The sequence below is a fragment of the Copadichromis virginalis genome, unplaced genomic scaffold (assembly GCF_057382275.1).
Source record: "Copadichromis virginalis isolate Kocher_CV1m ecotype Utaka unplaced genomic scaffold, C_Virginalis_male_GT1.1 unmapped_scaffold_1, whole genome shotgun sequence".
Taxonomy (NCBI): domain Eukaryota; kingdom Metazoa; phylum Chordata; class Actinopteri; order Cichliformes; family Cichlidae; genus Copadichromis; species Copadichromis virginalis.
Window position 1 is genome coordinate 9,519,036 of NW_028188589.1, and position 17,392 is coordinate 9,536,427.

Here is a 17,392-nt window from a genome sequence, read left to right on the forward strand (position 1 = left end):
AACTGTCTGACAACAACAGGAAGGTGACACGTGTGGAGGAGGTTCAGTCATATCCTGATCATCCAGACAGATTTGATTACTGGGAACAGCTGCTGTGTAGAAATGGTCTGACTGGTCGCTGTTACTGGGAGGTCGAGTGGAGAGGAAACGTTTATATATCAGTGAGTTACAGAAGCATCAGAAGGAAAGGAGACAGTGATGACTGTGTGTTTGGATACAATGATCAGTCCTGGAGTCTGGAGTGCACTGATGATGGTCCTCAGTCTGTCCTTCACAATAGCAGACTAACATCCATCTCCTCCTCCTCCTCCTCCTCCTCCTCTGTCTCTAACAGAGCAGCAGTGTATGTGGACTGTCCTGCTGGCACTCTGTCCTTCTACAGAGTCTCCTCTGACACTCTGATCCACCTCCACACCTTCAACACCACATTCACTCAAACTCTTTATCCTGGGTTTAGAGTCTGGTTTCCTGGTGACTCAGTGTCCCTGTGCTGAGTGGAGTGTAAAGAGTGTCTCCTGTTACAGAAACACTCTGACTGTTGAACAGATAGTTCAGTCTGTACATGTCTGTCTCTTTCACTCACAAACACGTTTTCAGATTCATGGATTCAATCAGTTGATGTTTGAAACGCTTCTAAATGATTCCTTGTAAACTTCTTCCTCTTCAGTCACAAACAAACAGGAAGTGATGTCACATGTGTTCCTGTCCACACAGCAGAATGAGTCTATTGCTGACAGTGATGTACAAACAGAGTGAGCATTTCTGAGGCCCAAAATAAACTGAGTAGTTCACTGAATGAACAATGGACTGTGAGCTCAGTTCCTTCATCATTAGTATGGATTATATATGTATATGTATTATATTAGTATCATATATATCAGGTGCTGCTGCTTTCAGTCATTGTGCAAATGTGCTGTTTGTAAGCTTGTAAAGCTGCAGTCAGCTGAGACTGAAGAAGTCACCTGATCAGTGAGCAAACGTTTCTGAAAACGTCCAGATGAACAGAATCAACCTTTTGGGATCAGCCAGCAATGCAGCATCATTGTTGTTCAGCTTCAGAGGTTTGCAGGAATGAACTGATGACCAGAAACAGCTGCAAAGTCCAAGAAAATACCAGCTGGAGTTCAGCTGCATTTGAAGAAGTCAAAGAAAAGTAAGGATGGCAAAGGGCGACGTTTTCTTCCAAAGAGCTGCAAACATGGTCGACGCCTCATTAGAAGAATCATCTGGACATTTGTGAGGAACTCTAACCAAGAAAGCAACGTCACACAGATCCAACAGACAGTTTCCATGACTGCAAGTGTTGAGTGGAAAAATGCTACATTGCATTATTGCATCCTCTCACCACAGGAGGCGCTGTTGGCACCACTGATTGCTGATCAGCTGTTCTCTGATGATCTGATTGATACTGTGAATAACGGGACTCACTGAACTCTGTGACACAGTGAAGATTACAGAGTTTAACTTCACCCTTTAAGACTGACCACAGAACCAAGTCCGCCAGAGCTTTTGTTATATTTTTACATGCTGTGGAGCCATTTGTGGGAGCATTTCAAGTTGCTATACATCAATACAACTGTTATAGCCCTAATTTTAATAATATGTATGCATTAAGTCCATAGTAACTACATAAACTGCAAAAAAAACCTCTGCTCATCCATCTCTGTGAGTATCAGGATACATTTGGTTCATAATACACAGAAAAATCAGAGTTATTACCTGTAATAAATGTGAAAGATTCCTGCAGTGATAACCAGGCAGGACTGAAACACATCCAAGCTGTCACCACGGTAACAGCACCGCCCATCCACAGGTGAGGGGAGGAGCAAAAAGAGGGACTTTGACCATTTTATACTAAAAACACTCAACTAATGTTTCTAATATGAAACAAATAAGCCCACATTAATGTGAGCGTTTATTAAATAATAATAATGATGATTTCCTCCTGATCTCATTTCCACAGCAGAGAAAACTGTGGTGTATATTGAGGTGGAGGGTGTGGTCTGTGGCTCAGGTGTAGAGTGAGGGTGGGGTGCACCACAGCAGCATGCTGGGACTGCTGAGGGTGGAGGAGGGAGTGATGATGACATCAGAGCTGCAGCACAGAGACCAGTGAACACACAGTCTGTTCATCTTTGCATAGATACAATATACAGCACAATATTGAATGACAGACACGCTGTGGGAGCTTCCACAGATACACTGACGTCAGCATCCAGAGTCCTCCTGCTGCTCCCCCCTCAGAGCCCCGTGATCAGCACCAACACATTCAGTTAGATGACAGAGTCCAGCTGCAGCTAGAATCAGCTCCCCTCTGTGAACAACAGCACAGCGTCAGTGTTTCACACTCAGTGAAAGGAGGAAACAGCAGAAGAACACCATGTGTGCTACGTTTCCCAGGACACACTACAAACTGCACAAATACAGAGCAGCACGTGGAAGGACCTGGAGCTGCATTTACAGAGCTGCAGACAGCGTGATGTCCTGTATGGACAGGTGGAAGGAACCAAGTCCTCAGCTGGAACACTCGTGTTTGTCCACAGACAGGAAACACAGCAGGAAACTTCCTCACAGAAGTGCAGCTCATGGATAACACACTTCCTGTCAGTCAGAATGAGGCTGCAGCCAAACACAGAAAGGTGTTTTTGTCCAGATGAGCCCAGAGAAGAAACACGAGTGTTCACAGACATCAGAAGCTCAGAGAGGTGAAACATGAGGTTGGAGTCCTCGTCAGCATCCAGAAGAGCTGCTGTGAAACCCTGAGTACTCATGACAGACTCTGATGGCACAAACACATCATGATTCAAACAGAAAGACAAACATGGAGCTCCTGATCCTCCTGCATGAGAACAAGCTGACATGAGCGCTGTGTCTGAGAGTGTCTCCCTGTCACAGTGACAATAACACAGCTGCTGCTCACAGTCATTAAACTGACCTGAGGTCAGCTGTGCTCCTTACATATGAACCATGTGACCTCACATCAGTGCTGTGGATGACTGTAGTCATAGAAGAGTAGAGCTGTAGCAGGTGGTGTGAGGAGGAGGTGGTGTATTCTAGTTAACGCAGTACTGAAACACTCCAGCAGAGGGCGCTGTTAAGTCCTTATTGTAACACAGTTACTGTGTGCAGTTAGACTTCATACATAATCTGCACTTATTTCCATCAGACATGCTGTCAGGAAATGATTGGTTTCTATTGATTCTACTTCCTGTTGACTCGTTTGATGACAGTGAAACAATCACAGCTGATTGTGTGATGATGTAAACTGTCACTGTTACATTCAGTGTGTGTGACATAATGTTAGTGCAGGCTGATAACAGCCTGGTTCTGTTAGAAACACATGAACGTGTCCATAGATCAGTGTGTGTTTAACATGAGAGCTTCAGCCCTGCTGATGTGTTAAATAAAGACATGCAGGAAAACTGATGAGACTCTGAAATAACTCTTTATATTTATAATGTAACTCTGCATCAAAAGAACAACAAAGGATCCCAGACAGGTTTCTGTGAACAAAGACCATTCTGATGTTTCTGTGTTTCTAACACTTTGACATTATTAGTAAACAGACTGCAGTGAGCAGCATTTATAAAGAGCTTCTATATAAAGATATGACAGCTGTTTGACAAGTTTATCACTCTGTGTTTGGACCTGATCAGTCCAGCTGTTTACTTGAAACATGTTCATTTACCTGTTCTGTTATATTCATGTTCTTGTCTCTGTTGAAAACACATTTTAATGTCCCTCAGATTTTTCTCCCAGATGAATAAATATAAAAATGACACAAACTGACTGCAGCTACTTTTTGTCCTTTCTGTCAAAAACCTTCATGTGACTCATGAGAGACACGTTTCAGCTGTTTGTGACAGATCAGAGGCCAACAAGTCATTTATAACACTTTCCATCATTGTTTAAAGTTCTCAGTGTTTCTGTGTTGCTGCGTATAGGATCTCCCAGCATCATCACTGTGCTGTCCAATCATTGTGTGCGAGGTTACCCTTATAGTGCGATGTGTGTTTGCACAAAGAGAAGCATGTGTGTCAAATATAAATAAGCACAGAACAGAAACAGCTGCTCGTTTCTTCTGTTTAGAGTCAAGTTAGTGTTTTGTGTCTTTGTTTGAGGCCTGATGTCGAGCAGAGGTGTGTGTAACTGCACTGCTCTGTTATATGTGTGAAGTGTGTGCTTCTCTTCAGCATCATCTTTGTCACTGCTGATTCCTTTGTGTCATCATGTGTTGAGAAGAGAGAACAGTTATAACGGAGGAGCAAAAGGAAGCCCTGAAATCTGCATCAACAAGGAAGTGTTGGCTCACCAGTGATCCCAGCAGAGCCACTGGTTTGGCTCCAGTTGTTACAGATTCAATGATGTTGTTGCTACAGATACATGACGGCTGTTTGATCCTCGACATGTTTAAAGGTGTCCAGTCCTGAGACACTGGGGCTGGAAACAGCTGTGATGTCATTGGACTGTCACACAGACAGAAGTGCATGAAGTGAGCAGCCGAGGAGCCGCTGATGTTTTGGATTCAACAGCATTTGAAAGGTCGACACAGACACATTTGCACACAGAAAGCTGAATCTGTCATATGCCACAGTGAACTCACTGTTCAGTGTTTTTCAGGAAGCTTCTTAACTGCCTCTGCTGCCAAACAAGCAGCTGATGTCCTTGAGAAGAAGCTGAAGAAGTCTTCAACAACAAACACAGGAAGTGGACTTTCAAATACTAGATTCACTTTAGACTCACAGAGAAATGACTCAACCAGCTGTGTTTGACTATATGAAAGGTCAGTGTGTGTCTGCACACAGACTGTTGTGTTGGACTGTTATTCAGTTGTCTGCTGAATGTTTTCAAATGTCTGCATCTCAGCTGTGATGAGGCTGGGGGTCATGGGAGGCCACCGTAGCAGCCTCTTCAACATCATGACATCATCATAAATGCTGCTGGACTGTCTGATGGGCTGACGGTGAAAAAGCCGTCGGGAAGGAAACAGAAGACATTTCAGAGGCTGCAGCAGATTTCTTTGATTCGGGGCCTTTTTCAGCTTTATTGGACAGAGCAGTGAAGATAAGTGACAGCAAAGCAGAGAGAAAGGGGGCGTGGCCCGGGTCAAAGCCAGGCCAGCTGCTCTCCACCTCGTGGTCACCTGCTCATCCTAGTGAGCTCCACCAGCAGCCCTTTCACACACTTTACACTGTCAAACACTGTGTGTGGACCTCAGCTAACAACAGGCTACATTTAAGTCTGGACTACATGCTTTTATATTGTTTTTATTCCATCAGCAGCTCAACATCATGAGCAGCTTTGACATAAAGACATCAAACTCAAGCTGACTTTAAACTACTTTTAATACAGGGGCTCAAAAACAACAACATCTTTATTATATATCAGGACACAAAGTCATTTCATCTCAAAGGGAAACAGCTTTATTTGGAACTAGAAAGCGAAAATTTCTGAAGAAATTTTAAGTGTGCCTATGCCGCCGCTAATCAGTATAGTTTGCCATTCAAACGGCTACAGAGAGCAAAACTCACCGGAGCAGCCATTCTCCACCATGAACTATGGTAAAACCAAACACCGCTCGCGCCTCACAGATGACAGCTTACAGTTTTGTGTAAAGATGAGGTGACTTCGTACAGCCCCAATTTGTAGACGCTGTGCACAGAGGTTCATAAGCAGACCCGACAATGTTTGCATGAACACACTTTGAAGCATTACGTTATGGACCACTTTTCACACATAGTTGCTGTACCCACACAGCCGGCTGTAGCTTTTCATCTCATAGCCCGACACATACACAAAAAAAAAAAAAAAAAAAAAAAAAAACAAAAGCAGAGAGAGCACAGACTTTACACCTGAGAGGCGTGATTGCAGATGCCGCTGAGGTGGGTCCACCTCCCCTGCAGCGGCACTGCAGACCACGCCCTGCCACACACATCAAACACGTAAAATAAATATTTATGCACTTTTCATTCACTTTTTGTTTTTTGTTATTTTTACACAGTGTTCTGAATGATTAACAATGGTCTACAGCCAATCTTGTGTATTATTATACAAACTTTGGTTGTAAGATTCAGATAACTATTTAATAAAAGCTAAATATTTTATATGAGAGTAAGAAAGAAAAGTATATCTTTGTCTCATACTCTCATCAGACAATACATGAACCTCTCAATAAACAAAATATTTGCTCGGCTTAAATGACAAACCGCTATTTTACACAGTGGAACACTTATTTTTAAACAAAACCAATGCAGTTCGCCACTGACAGTGCTTACCTTTGCACATCACAGTAAACACTGAACCAAGATGGCGCCCACGCGAACGAGAAATCTGAACTACGGTGTCCTGCAGAGGACAAATGGTCAAAATTGCTAAAATTTACAACATATATGCAGCTCAACAGCGACACCTTGTGACTTATTCCAGTCACTACCTTAAATATACATAACGTCTTACCTGACATTCAGTTCACCGGACACTCATACTGAATCACCAGCCCATATAAATGAAAAATAACACGACAGCGTGAGCGGGCCTGGGTGTCAGCCAGCCCAGCCTGGGTGTCAGCCAGCCCGACCTGGGTGGCAGCCAAGCCGCGCTAGCCAGCTAGCCGGCTAGCTGCCATGCGGCGGTGAAACGTGAGCGTGAGCCGGCCTGGGTATCAGTCAGCCCGGCCTAGGTGTCAGCCAAGCCGCCCTAGCCAGCTAGCTGCCATGCGGCGCTAGCAGTAACATCGTGAGAGATATGGGACTTCTTGATAAAATATGGGACTTCTTGATAAAACGAGCAGATATTTGAAGTTTACACCCCTACATTCTCGCCTGAAAATAGGGGAGGCTGTCATAAAGTTCAACATCAGTAACTTAGCGCGCACAGCTGTATAGAAACTCCGTCGTGCTAGCTAGCACGCAGTACAGTTATTGTAACTGTCAGCACAACGAAAATAAACTACACCTAAACTCGGTTTATATCTGACCCAAATAGAGTGCAGTTAATAACGTCTTACCTGAAATTCAGTTCACCAGCCGCCTGCTTCTCCTGCATTGGGTTTCCCTTATCCACGATTGAGCTCCGCGTTAGCCACCACCGGTCGATCGGTGTTTCTTTCCCCGCATACGAGGGGAAGAGACATATACCGGTGGCTAACGCGGAGCTAGCTAGCCACCGGTATATGAACAACTCAGTTATTTTTTCCACATCGACCAGCATCATCGGCCCATATAAACGAAAAATAAGTCCAGCTAAGACAAAGACTGTTTGCGGAGCGATCGGGGGTGAAAGGAGTTAGAGACGCCTCACTGAAAGCCAAGCCTGGGTGCTTTTGAGCGAAGCGGCGCTAGCTAGCCGAGCTAGCTAGCCGGCTAGCAGCAACATCGTGAGAAATCTGTTGCTAATATGGGATGTTTTGACAAAACGAGCAGATATTTGACGTTTACACACCTACATTCTCACCTGAAAATATCTTAAAAGTTTACTTTGTGACCTAGAAACACAAATAAGAGGAATATATTAAACCAAGTGGCAGCCGCCATTGTTTGACTGGTAGAGGCGTGCTTTGAATTGTGGGATATGCAGTTTTCCACCAAGCGTACACCATTGCCGTTACCGTAACTATTCAATGCTTCGTGCAACCTTAAGAATTCCAATGGTTCCTGAAAGCACCAACGCTGTGCGCGCCGTTCGTATTGTTGTCATTATGGTAATCCAAATACGGGGACATACCACTAGAGTGAGCCAACACACCACAAATTAAGTGAGTGAGCAAACACACCACAAAGTAAGTAAAGTTTCACTTTCGTTCGTTCCCATTCATTTGAATGGGCAAAAACTTGCATTAAAATATTCATATTTAAAAAACTATAGAAGTAATAAACACCAAAAGTCATAGCAACTCATTCCAGCTCCAGCCGCACACAATGATATATCATATGTGAACCTTGTCTCAAAACTGTGGGGCGAGTTAAGGTCCAAAATTTCAGGCGGAAAAAGAATAATAATAATAACTAGAAAAATTTGCATTTCCTGCGAAAATGCAGTGTGGATGCTTAAAGCTGAAGCTGTATGCAAAAAGTAGCTGAAAAAGCTGAAAAGTTGCAGAAATTGTAAAAACTTTGCAGAAGCAAAAGAAGTTTGCTAAAATGGAATAACTTAGCAGAACTGCAATATCTTAGAGGAAACATAATACTTGGCAGAAATACAATAGCATAGCAGAATTTAGCAGAAATATTGTAACTTACCAGAAACATGATAACTTCTCAAAAATACAAGAATTTAGGAGAAATAGTATAAGATAACAGAAAGAATATATTTAGCCAAAAATACTTAAACATTACAGAAACACTATGATTTAGAAAAATAGTACAACAGAGCAGAAATATTGTGATTTACCAGAGACACTGTGATGAACTATGAATATTGTAATTTTAAATTGAGACTATGTTTTAGCACAAATATTATAATTTGGCAGAAATACTATAATTTAGCAGAAATACTATATTAAGCACAAATCCTATAAAAAGCAGAAATGGCATGATTAAGCACAAATACTACATTTAGTAGAAATACTTTGTTTTAGCACAAATCCCATAAAAAGCAGAAATACTGTACTATGATTTAGTAGAAAAACTATAATTAATCAGAAATACTAAATTTAGCAGAAATACTATATTAAGCACAAATACTATGAAAAGCAGAAATAGTATATTAAGCACAAATCTTATAAAATAGCAGAAATGCTATGATTTAGCACAATAGTAATAAGTTAAACAGAAAAATTGGAAAAGCAAAATGGACAGCTGAAAAAATGCTGAACATGCTGAGGGTCCCTCAAATATACTTGTTAAATGACAAAAATCTGCAAAAAAATTTATTACAGCCACACAATCACAAATATGTACACATGAGGAAACACACATGCACATAGAGACCCACACACAAGATCCAATTCAGTCAACCAGTCTAAATATATTGAATTTAAATCTTAGAATGAGATCATCCCATTAAAAGCCTCTCTCTCTCTCTCTCTCTCTCTGTCACAGACACACACACACACACACACACACACACACACACACACACACGGGGAGAGAGGACTAAGTTTCTAGGTCAGCCTGGGAACTGCTGAATTTGAATCCACCAATCAGAGAGGCTGTGCACTTTTCCCCACCAAAACAGGTGCATCTGTTTACACACGCAGCAGCACAGAGAGACACAGGATTTTTGCAGTCTATTTCTCATAGTGAGGACTCCCCTCAAACAAATGACCGTAATTTCCTAACCGTAGGGGCTAGAACGGTCATTCTTACACCGTTTTGTTCAGAAGAGGTGGGGGAATCTTCAAGTGTTGACAATTTAATATTAAAATATGAATTTTTAGAGATATATGACATGGATGACTTGTTGACTTAGAAGCCACGAATTCCCCAATATGCAAATTTGAATGCCTGAGACCACATATGTGATTGGCTGGCTGGGAAGCCGTGCAGGCCCTGATTTGTGGATTTGAATTCCTCAGCCCTCAGATATGATTGGCTGGCTTAGAAGCCATGAAGTCCCCAATATGCAAATTTGAATGCCTCAGGACACATATATGATTGGCTGGGAAACCGTGCAGGACCTGATTTGAAAATTTGAATGTCTAAGTCCTCACAGAGGATTGGCTGCCTGGGGACCAGGCAGAAATATATAGAAATACTATGATTAAGCATAAATACTACATTTAGTAGAAATACTATGTTTTAGCACAAATCCTATAAAAAGCAGAAATACTATAATTTAGCAGAAATACTATATTAAGCACAAATCATATAAAAAGCAGAAATACTATATTAAGCACAAATCCTATAAAAAGCAGAAATACTATATTAAGCACAAATTCTATAAAAAGCAGAAATACTATATTAAGCACAAATTCTATAAAAAGCAGAAATACTATATTAAGCACAAATCCTATTAAAAGCAGAAATACTATATTAAGCACAAATCTTATAAAATAGCAGAAACAGTATGATTTAGCACAATAGTAATAAGTTAAACAGAAAAATTGGAAAAGCAAAATGGACAGCTGAAAAAATGCTGAACATGCTGAGGGTCCCTCAAATATACTTGTTAAATGAAAAAATCAGCAAAAAAATGCACAGGGAGAGAGAAGTGAGTTTCTAGGTCAGCCTGGGAGCTGCCGAATTTGAATCCACCAATCAGAGAGCCTGTGTACTTTTTCCCGCCAAAACATGTGCCTCTTTTTACACACGCAGCACAGAGAGGCACAGGATTATTGCAGCCTATTTCTCATAGTGAGGACTCCCCTCAAACAAATGACCATAATTTCCTAACCATAGGGGCTAGAGCGGTCATTCTTACACCGTTTTGTTCAGAAGAGATGGGGGAATCTTCAAGTGTTGACAATTTATCATTAAAATATGAATTTTTAGAGATATATGACATGGATGACTTGTTGACTTAGAAGCCACGAATTCCCCAATATGCAAATTTGAATACCTGGAGCCCACATACATGATTGGCTGGCTGGGAAGCTGTGCAGGCCCTGATTTGTGGATTTGAATTCCTCAGCCCTCAGATATGATTGGCTGGCTTAGAAGCCATGAAGGCCCCAATATGCAAATTTGAATGCCTCAGGACACATATATGATTGGCTGGGAAACCGTGCAGGCCCTGATTTGAAAATTTGAATGTCTAAGTCCTCACAGAGGATTGGCTGCCTGGGGACCTGGCAGAAATATATAGAAATACTATGATTAAGCATAAATACTACATTTAGTAGAAATACTATGTTTTAGCACAAATACTATAAAAAGCAGAAATACTATAATTTAGCAGAAATACTATATTAAGCACAAATCCTATAAAAAGCAGAAATAGGATGATTAAGCATAAACACTACATTTAGTAGAAATACTATGTTTGAGCAAAAATCCTATAAAAAGCAGAAATAGTATGATTAAGCATAAATACTACATTTAGTAGAAATACTATGTTTTAGCACAAATACTATAAAAAGCAGAAATACTATAATTTAGCAGAAATACTATATTAAGCACAAATCCCATAAAAAGCAGAAATAGGATGATTAAGCATAAACATTACATTTAGCAGAAATACTATGTTTGAGCACAAATAGTATAAAAAGCAGAAATATTGTAATTTAGCAGAAATACTATATTAGGCACAAATCTTATAAAATAGCAGAAATAGTATTATTTAGCACAATAGTAATAAGTTAAACAGAAAAATTGGAAAAGCAAAATGGACAGCTGAAAAACTGCTGAACATGCTGAGGGTCCCTCAAATATACTTGTTAAATGAAAAAAATCAGCAAAAAAATGCACAGGGAGAGAGAAGTACGTTTCTAGGTCAGCCTGGGAGCTGCTGAATTTGAATCCACCAATCAGAGAGCCTGTGTACTTTTTCCCGCCAAAACATGTGCCTCTTTTTACACACGCAGCACAGAGAGGCACAGGATTATTGCAGCCTATTTCTCATAGTGACGACTACCCTCAAACAAATGACCATAATTTCCAAACCGTAGGGGCTAGAGCGGTCATTCTTACACCGTTTTGTTCAGAAGAGATGGGGGAATCTTCCAGTGTTTACAATTTATCATTAAAATATGAATTATTAAAGATATTTGACTTCTAATGCACCATAACTGAGTAGAGCGAAGCAAAAACTGCCTTGACTTGCCCTCAAACAACGCTTTGTAACTTGAAATCTATTTGGAGTATCGATATCATTCTTTCACCGTAAGAGACAGCAGGCTTTGGTGAACAATCATGGAAATTTTCAGGTCTCTGTGGAAATCCAACAAAAAGTTATGACGAGAGAAAAAAGTGGTTCATTTCCAGAGTTTTAAATCTGAAGAAATCTGAGCGAAGGACGAATTTCCTACCCTCAAACAAGTCCAACTCATTTCAGAACGGTAATAGGTGAGAAAGAAATTCTTGAATTGTGAGCGTCAGGGGTGTCTGAAGATATTCGGGGACAAGCCTCATGTCTTAACTTTGCTTCGTTAAGGAGATATGACGATTCGAATATGCCTCTCATTACAGAAATCCAGCGGTGATTTTGAACAAGCTCTCCATTCACTTTATATGGAGAGTTTTCTGACCTTGTGTTAGTCTGAGGAGATTTGCAAAAATTCTATAAATCCCACAACAATGATGGTGACATTTTCTGAAAGCCAGCAAAAATACCTACGTTTTGATGTATAATTTGTGGAAGTTGAGTGAAAATTGAGCAAGTAGCAGGAAGTTGTTCGGACATGAAGTGAAAATTGCAAAACCTTCAGTGGCACACTGGAAGCCAAGAGCATAGCAACCATAACAACACATGTATTTTGTGAAAAATCACAATTTTGCAACTCAAAACTTTAAGAGGCATAAAAGTAAAACAGTAGAAGATTTGAAAAAGCTGAATCATACCTGAATAGCCCAATAATTTGTGAACATTTTAAAGTTTGAATGGTTGTTCTAGGTGAAAATATGAGGAAGTAGTTAAGTTTCAAAAACAAGCAAATTTTAGCAGAATTGCTGAAGTTTCCCATTCATTTCAATGGGACAAATTAAAGGAAAAAAGTGGAATATTTTAAAAAGTATAATAGTTAAAAATAGCAAAAATCATAGCGTAAATTAGCAGAAATAGCAGAATAGTTTAAAATTTGAACGGTGAAAATCGGCTGAAAATTGTGGAAGTAGTTAAGTGCCAAAAAGTGTACGGAAGCAACTAGAATAATAACTAGAAAAATTTGCATTTCCTGCGAAAATGCAGTGTGGATGCTTAAAGCTGAAGCTGTCTGCAAAAAGTAGCTGAAAAAGCTGAAAAGTTGCAGAAATTGTAAAAACTTTGCAGAAGCAAAAGAACTTTGCTAAAATGTAATAACTTAGCAGAACTGCAATCACTTAGAGGAAACTGTAAAGCTGAAGCTGTCTGCTGAAAATAGTTGAAAATAGCTGAAGAAGCTGAAGAAATCAAAGTCAGTGTTTAAAAAGTTGCTGAAATTTTAATAACTTTGCAGAACAATATCAAGTTAAGAAAAATGTAATAACTTAGCAGAAATGCAATAATTTAGAATAACATAACTTAACATAACATAACAAACAAAAGTAGTGTAACCTAGCAGGAATAATATAATTTAGTAGAAAATTAAAAACTTGGCAGAAATATTACAACTTATCAGAACTGCTAGAAATTTGCAGAAATGTAATAATTAGGCAAAACTGTCAACAGATAACAGCTGAAAATGCTGAAGTAACCTCAAAGTTACTTGTTTAACTGTGAAAAATTACCAAAAACATTAGAAAAGGAAGAAAACGTGCCGGCAGATAAACTAATGTGGAACAAAACCAAGGTAAAATTGCGAGTTTGCACAGCTGGTGAAATCTAAAAATGGCAAAAAAACATAACAAAGGCAAGACCCACACAAACAACATTTTAGGTAATAAATGCACAAGATGCTGCGGTCAGAGATTAAAACACCCAAAAATAATGTTATTGAAATGCCAAAAAGTGGCAGAAAGTTTAGAAAGTAGAAAACCAGTAGTAGAAAAGTAGAACATTCAAATATTTTTAGAAACATATGATACAAAATATTTACTCAGTTGTTTCCAATGATTACAATAATGGCATAAAGAAATAAAAATACCATTTGGGACAAACAGAAAAATATTAATAGAAAATGCAAATCAAATACAAACAATTCTATACAAACAATTGAAGCATCTGTTGGAATTGTGAACATATCCTTGTTTGCCATGTTTATGTTTATGGCCCTAAGATGCGCAGACACATGATAGGCTATTAACTGCAAAAATATACACATATATAGCAAGTGAGAGACAAAAATATATCCTCTGATTTGCTGGAGTTTTGTGTAAATACCATTTGGCAAGGATAAACAACATGTTCCTATGCCACATTAAAATTTTCATAAGCTTAATTTTTTCAATTAGTTTACAGTTTCCTGATTTGATGATAAATATGGTACCAATCTACAAAATACTGTCAAAATGAAGTCCACATTGTGATATATTTGAGGTGTGGAGAGTCACACAGCTGAACAATCGATTTGCATATTTAAAGAAACAAGGATCAAATAAAGAACATCGTTGTGGAATAAATTACAGTGAAAAATAATCACTGCTTTGCGTTAGAGAGTGACTTATGATGAGGTATTAATTGGCTTAACTTTACCTCTAACAGCTTTTCACATAGTGCTGTGACCAGGGTGAAATCCATCATAAAGTAACTGTAAACAGTAGAACCATTAGCATGAATGTCATGGTTCTACTCTGATCAAAACTCAAGTCAGCTGTTTGACCTGATATAAAATGATAAAGAGGAACACATATAAATGACCTTTATGAACTTTTCAAAATGACTTTATATGTCTGACCCATTATCTATATATATTACAGCAGCGGTCCCCAACCCCCGGGCCTCGGACCGGTACCGGTCCGTGAGTCGTTTGGTACCGGGCCGCGAGAGACGAGGCTCAGGTGTGAAATGTATAGTTTTCAGGGTTTTTATCGGTTTTCAGCGTTATTTTGTTATCGTTTTTATCGTTTACTTGGTTTTCCTGGGTCTTTTCACGTGTGTTATGAATAAATTTTCTTTTTTTCAGTACCGGTACTAGTTTTATTTTGTTATATTTATCCGCGACACCTTAAAGGCCGGTCCATGAAAATATTGTCGGGCATAAACCGGTCCGTGGCGCAAAAAAGGTTGGGGACTGCTGTATTAGAGCAGATGTGGAAAACCACTGTTAGACCTACTCTATACTAATGTAGTTACTGACACCCCATACTAAGGCAGGATTCATACAAACACACATTATTTATTCTCTTAAACACTTTCTTTTTTCACATTTTGAGATTGTGTAATTTCTAAAAAGAATACATGTAATGGTTCAATAGATATAGTTATTTAAATGTCCATAATAATCACATGATCATTTTTGTACATCCTACAATCCAGGATTTAGAGCTGTGTGTCTGTATGAATTCAGCTTGCTATACTTATAGACTTAGATATATTAATCCACTATTTACCCAAACAAGTTACATTGTTTGGGTAAATAGATTGGGTTTGTTCTACAAAATAATTATTCAACAATAAAAAAAAACACAAAAAAAATCTGCACATTAATCCAGAGTTCAGTTTCATATGTCTGATATTGTTAGTTAAATCTGATGACACAAACACAGTCAATAATTCATTGCTAGTGTGACATGTGGTCCTTTTTGCCTTTGACCAATGATATGCTGGGTACTTGGACCAGTTTAGTATTTGCTGTCACAGAGGAATGTTAACCAGAAATCCAGAAGACAAAACTTAAAAAAAATATGTTAATTGCAAACATGTTTTTGCTTAGTAAAAGGATTGAAATTACATGGAAACTGTCACCTTAAAGCCTCATTGTAAATATCATCACAAACAGATGTTTTCCACACAGTTAACAAAGCTCCACCACATCCGATCACTGCACATAAATCTAAAAGAAAACAAAAACAAATAAAAAAAATAAAATTAACACAAGGGAAGACTTTTGACTTAATAACTACGCTTAAAATAAGTGTTACCTTTGAATATTTGTGGGAAAAATCTGATGCTACCCCAAGAATACAAAGCCACACTGGAAACGATGACAGGCTTGCAGCCCTCTGTCTTCCTGGAGTCAGGTGCCTGATCAGTAGCAGTGAGTTGACAGAAGTCGGTGTCTGTAAGAGTGGCCAAACACTGATACTCTGTCCACTTGAGTAGAGTCTAAGAAGCTGGAATGCAGGCACACTGGACGAGCTTGTTCTAAAAAATACAGAAAAAGGAACATTTTATTTGTGTTAAGGCCTAAAAACTACAAATAAGTTATGCAATGAACAATGTTGAAATACCTTATAGGTGCTGCAGGCCACATAACCAGAATCCAGAGCAATCTCACACTCACATGATGGTGAGGAAAGACATGAGCTCTGCAATGAGGTTTGAATGTCTCAGTTGGGACACTGAAGAACTCAGAAGACAGCAATACCTGCACAGAGAGACAGAGTAGAAAAAGCATAGATTTGTAATCCATAATGTGAATTAAAACTCAAAAAGTGTCAACAAGTATAATCATTTGAGTGTGGAATTATTTATGCACTAAACAGGATTTTAATTAATTAATTGAATTAAAAACACTGACATTTTTTATCAAAGATAAAGAATCATACCGCTCTCTGCTCTGAGGATCACTGAGCATCTCTGACAGGAAATACAGTTTCCTCAGTAGGAGTCATCATTCATGGTCTCAGAGGTGTGTAGTGTGGCAGCATCATGATGGTCTCCAGATCAGGCAGGAGGTCAGGTGATGGGTGTGTCATCTTCTCCATTGAAGACATACTGGTATGGCAGTTCATAAAACAGCAGTCTCTGTGTGGCATGTAGTTATCTGTGCAGTCCAGCACTGATGGATCAGGTTTGGCTCAGCAGTTCATGAAGATGGTGTTAAGATGTTGTTGTTTCAGCTGAGGATGGTGAAGTTTGAAGGTTTTCCCACAAAGGAAACAGGACTGTGTGTGCCCTGTCTGAAAAAAATACATCTACAAAACATAAAGTGCTTTTAACACCACCCACCCCCCCTCCCCACCCACCCATCTCAGCCCCCAAGTGTCTATATAATGCTGGTATGGGGTGTCAGTTACTAAATCTAATTAGTGCGTCAGAAAGCGGGGGCTACACCTAAAGCCCCCGCTTTCTGATGTCTTTGTTTATTAGCAGCTTTTTCCAGCTGCTCAGAGAATTCTGACTTGGCCTTTATCCACCCAAACCCAAACCCACCCGGATAAAGGCCAAGTCAGAAAATTGATGCAGAAACTTTCCATGTACTTCTAAATCAGTTTTTATACAAATTCTGTAAGCTGTGAAAATGTTTTTCTCTACATAATGTATAATTATAGACATCTCTGGTAGCCTAAAGATAGTTTAAAACTTTTAACATTTTTTACCTGTAAAACATGATAAGCAAAACCTCATTCATCCAAAAAACATTTGATTCTACAAAATTTACTATAATCAAGAAAATATAATTGTCTGTATTTATTCATGTGACCCATAATAAATACCTGCATTTATCTGTGATTTATTTATTTACTATTTCATATTTGAAAGCATCTTGGAGGGGAAGATCTCGTTTGTTGAGATACATACGTCAGAGTAAAAAAAGTATCAAAAAAGGAGATGACAATTAACATCCATGAAAAAATGTATAAGTAGATTTAGTCATTTAAAACATGAGAATAAAAAATAAATTATGTCCGTTTAATGCAGTATATTTCAGATCTGAGGTGCATGATAACAGAAAGCAGATCTCCCGGCTCTGCATGAAGTACAGCCATGATTTGGT

General features: G+C 39.1%; 1 protein-coding gene and 1 long non-coding RNA gene across 1 annotated transcript; one reads left to right on the forward strand and one right to left on the reverse strand.

Annotated features, from left to right (window-relative positions):
• LOC146679781 (protein NLRC3-like) overlaps positions 1-17,392 on the forward strand; it is a 320,608-nt gene that overhangs the window by 114,668 nt on the left and 188,548 nt on the right.
• On the reverse strand, positions 14,511-16,677 carry LOC146679782 (uncharacterized). Its single transcript, XR_014918628.1, has 3 exons — positions 16,221-16,677; positions 15,903-16,039; positions 14,511-15,816 (listed from the first exon to the last, which is right to left on the reverse strand). It is a non-coding gene; the product is annotated as an uncharacterized LOC146679782 (long non-coding RNA).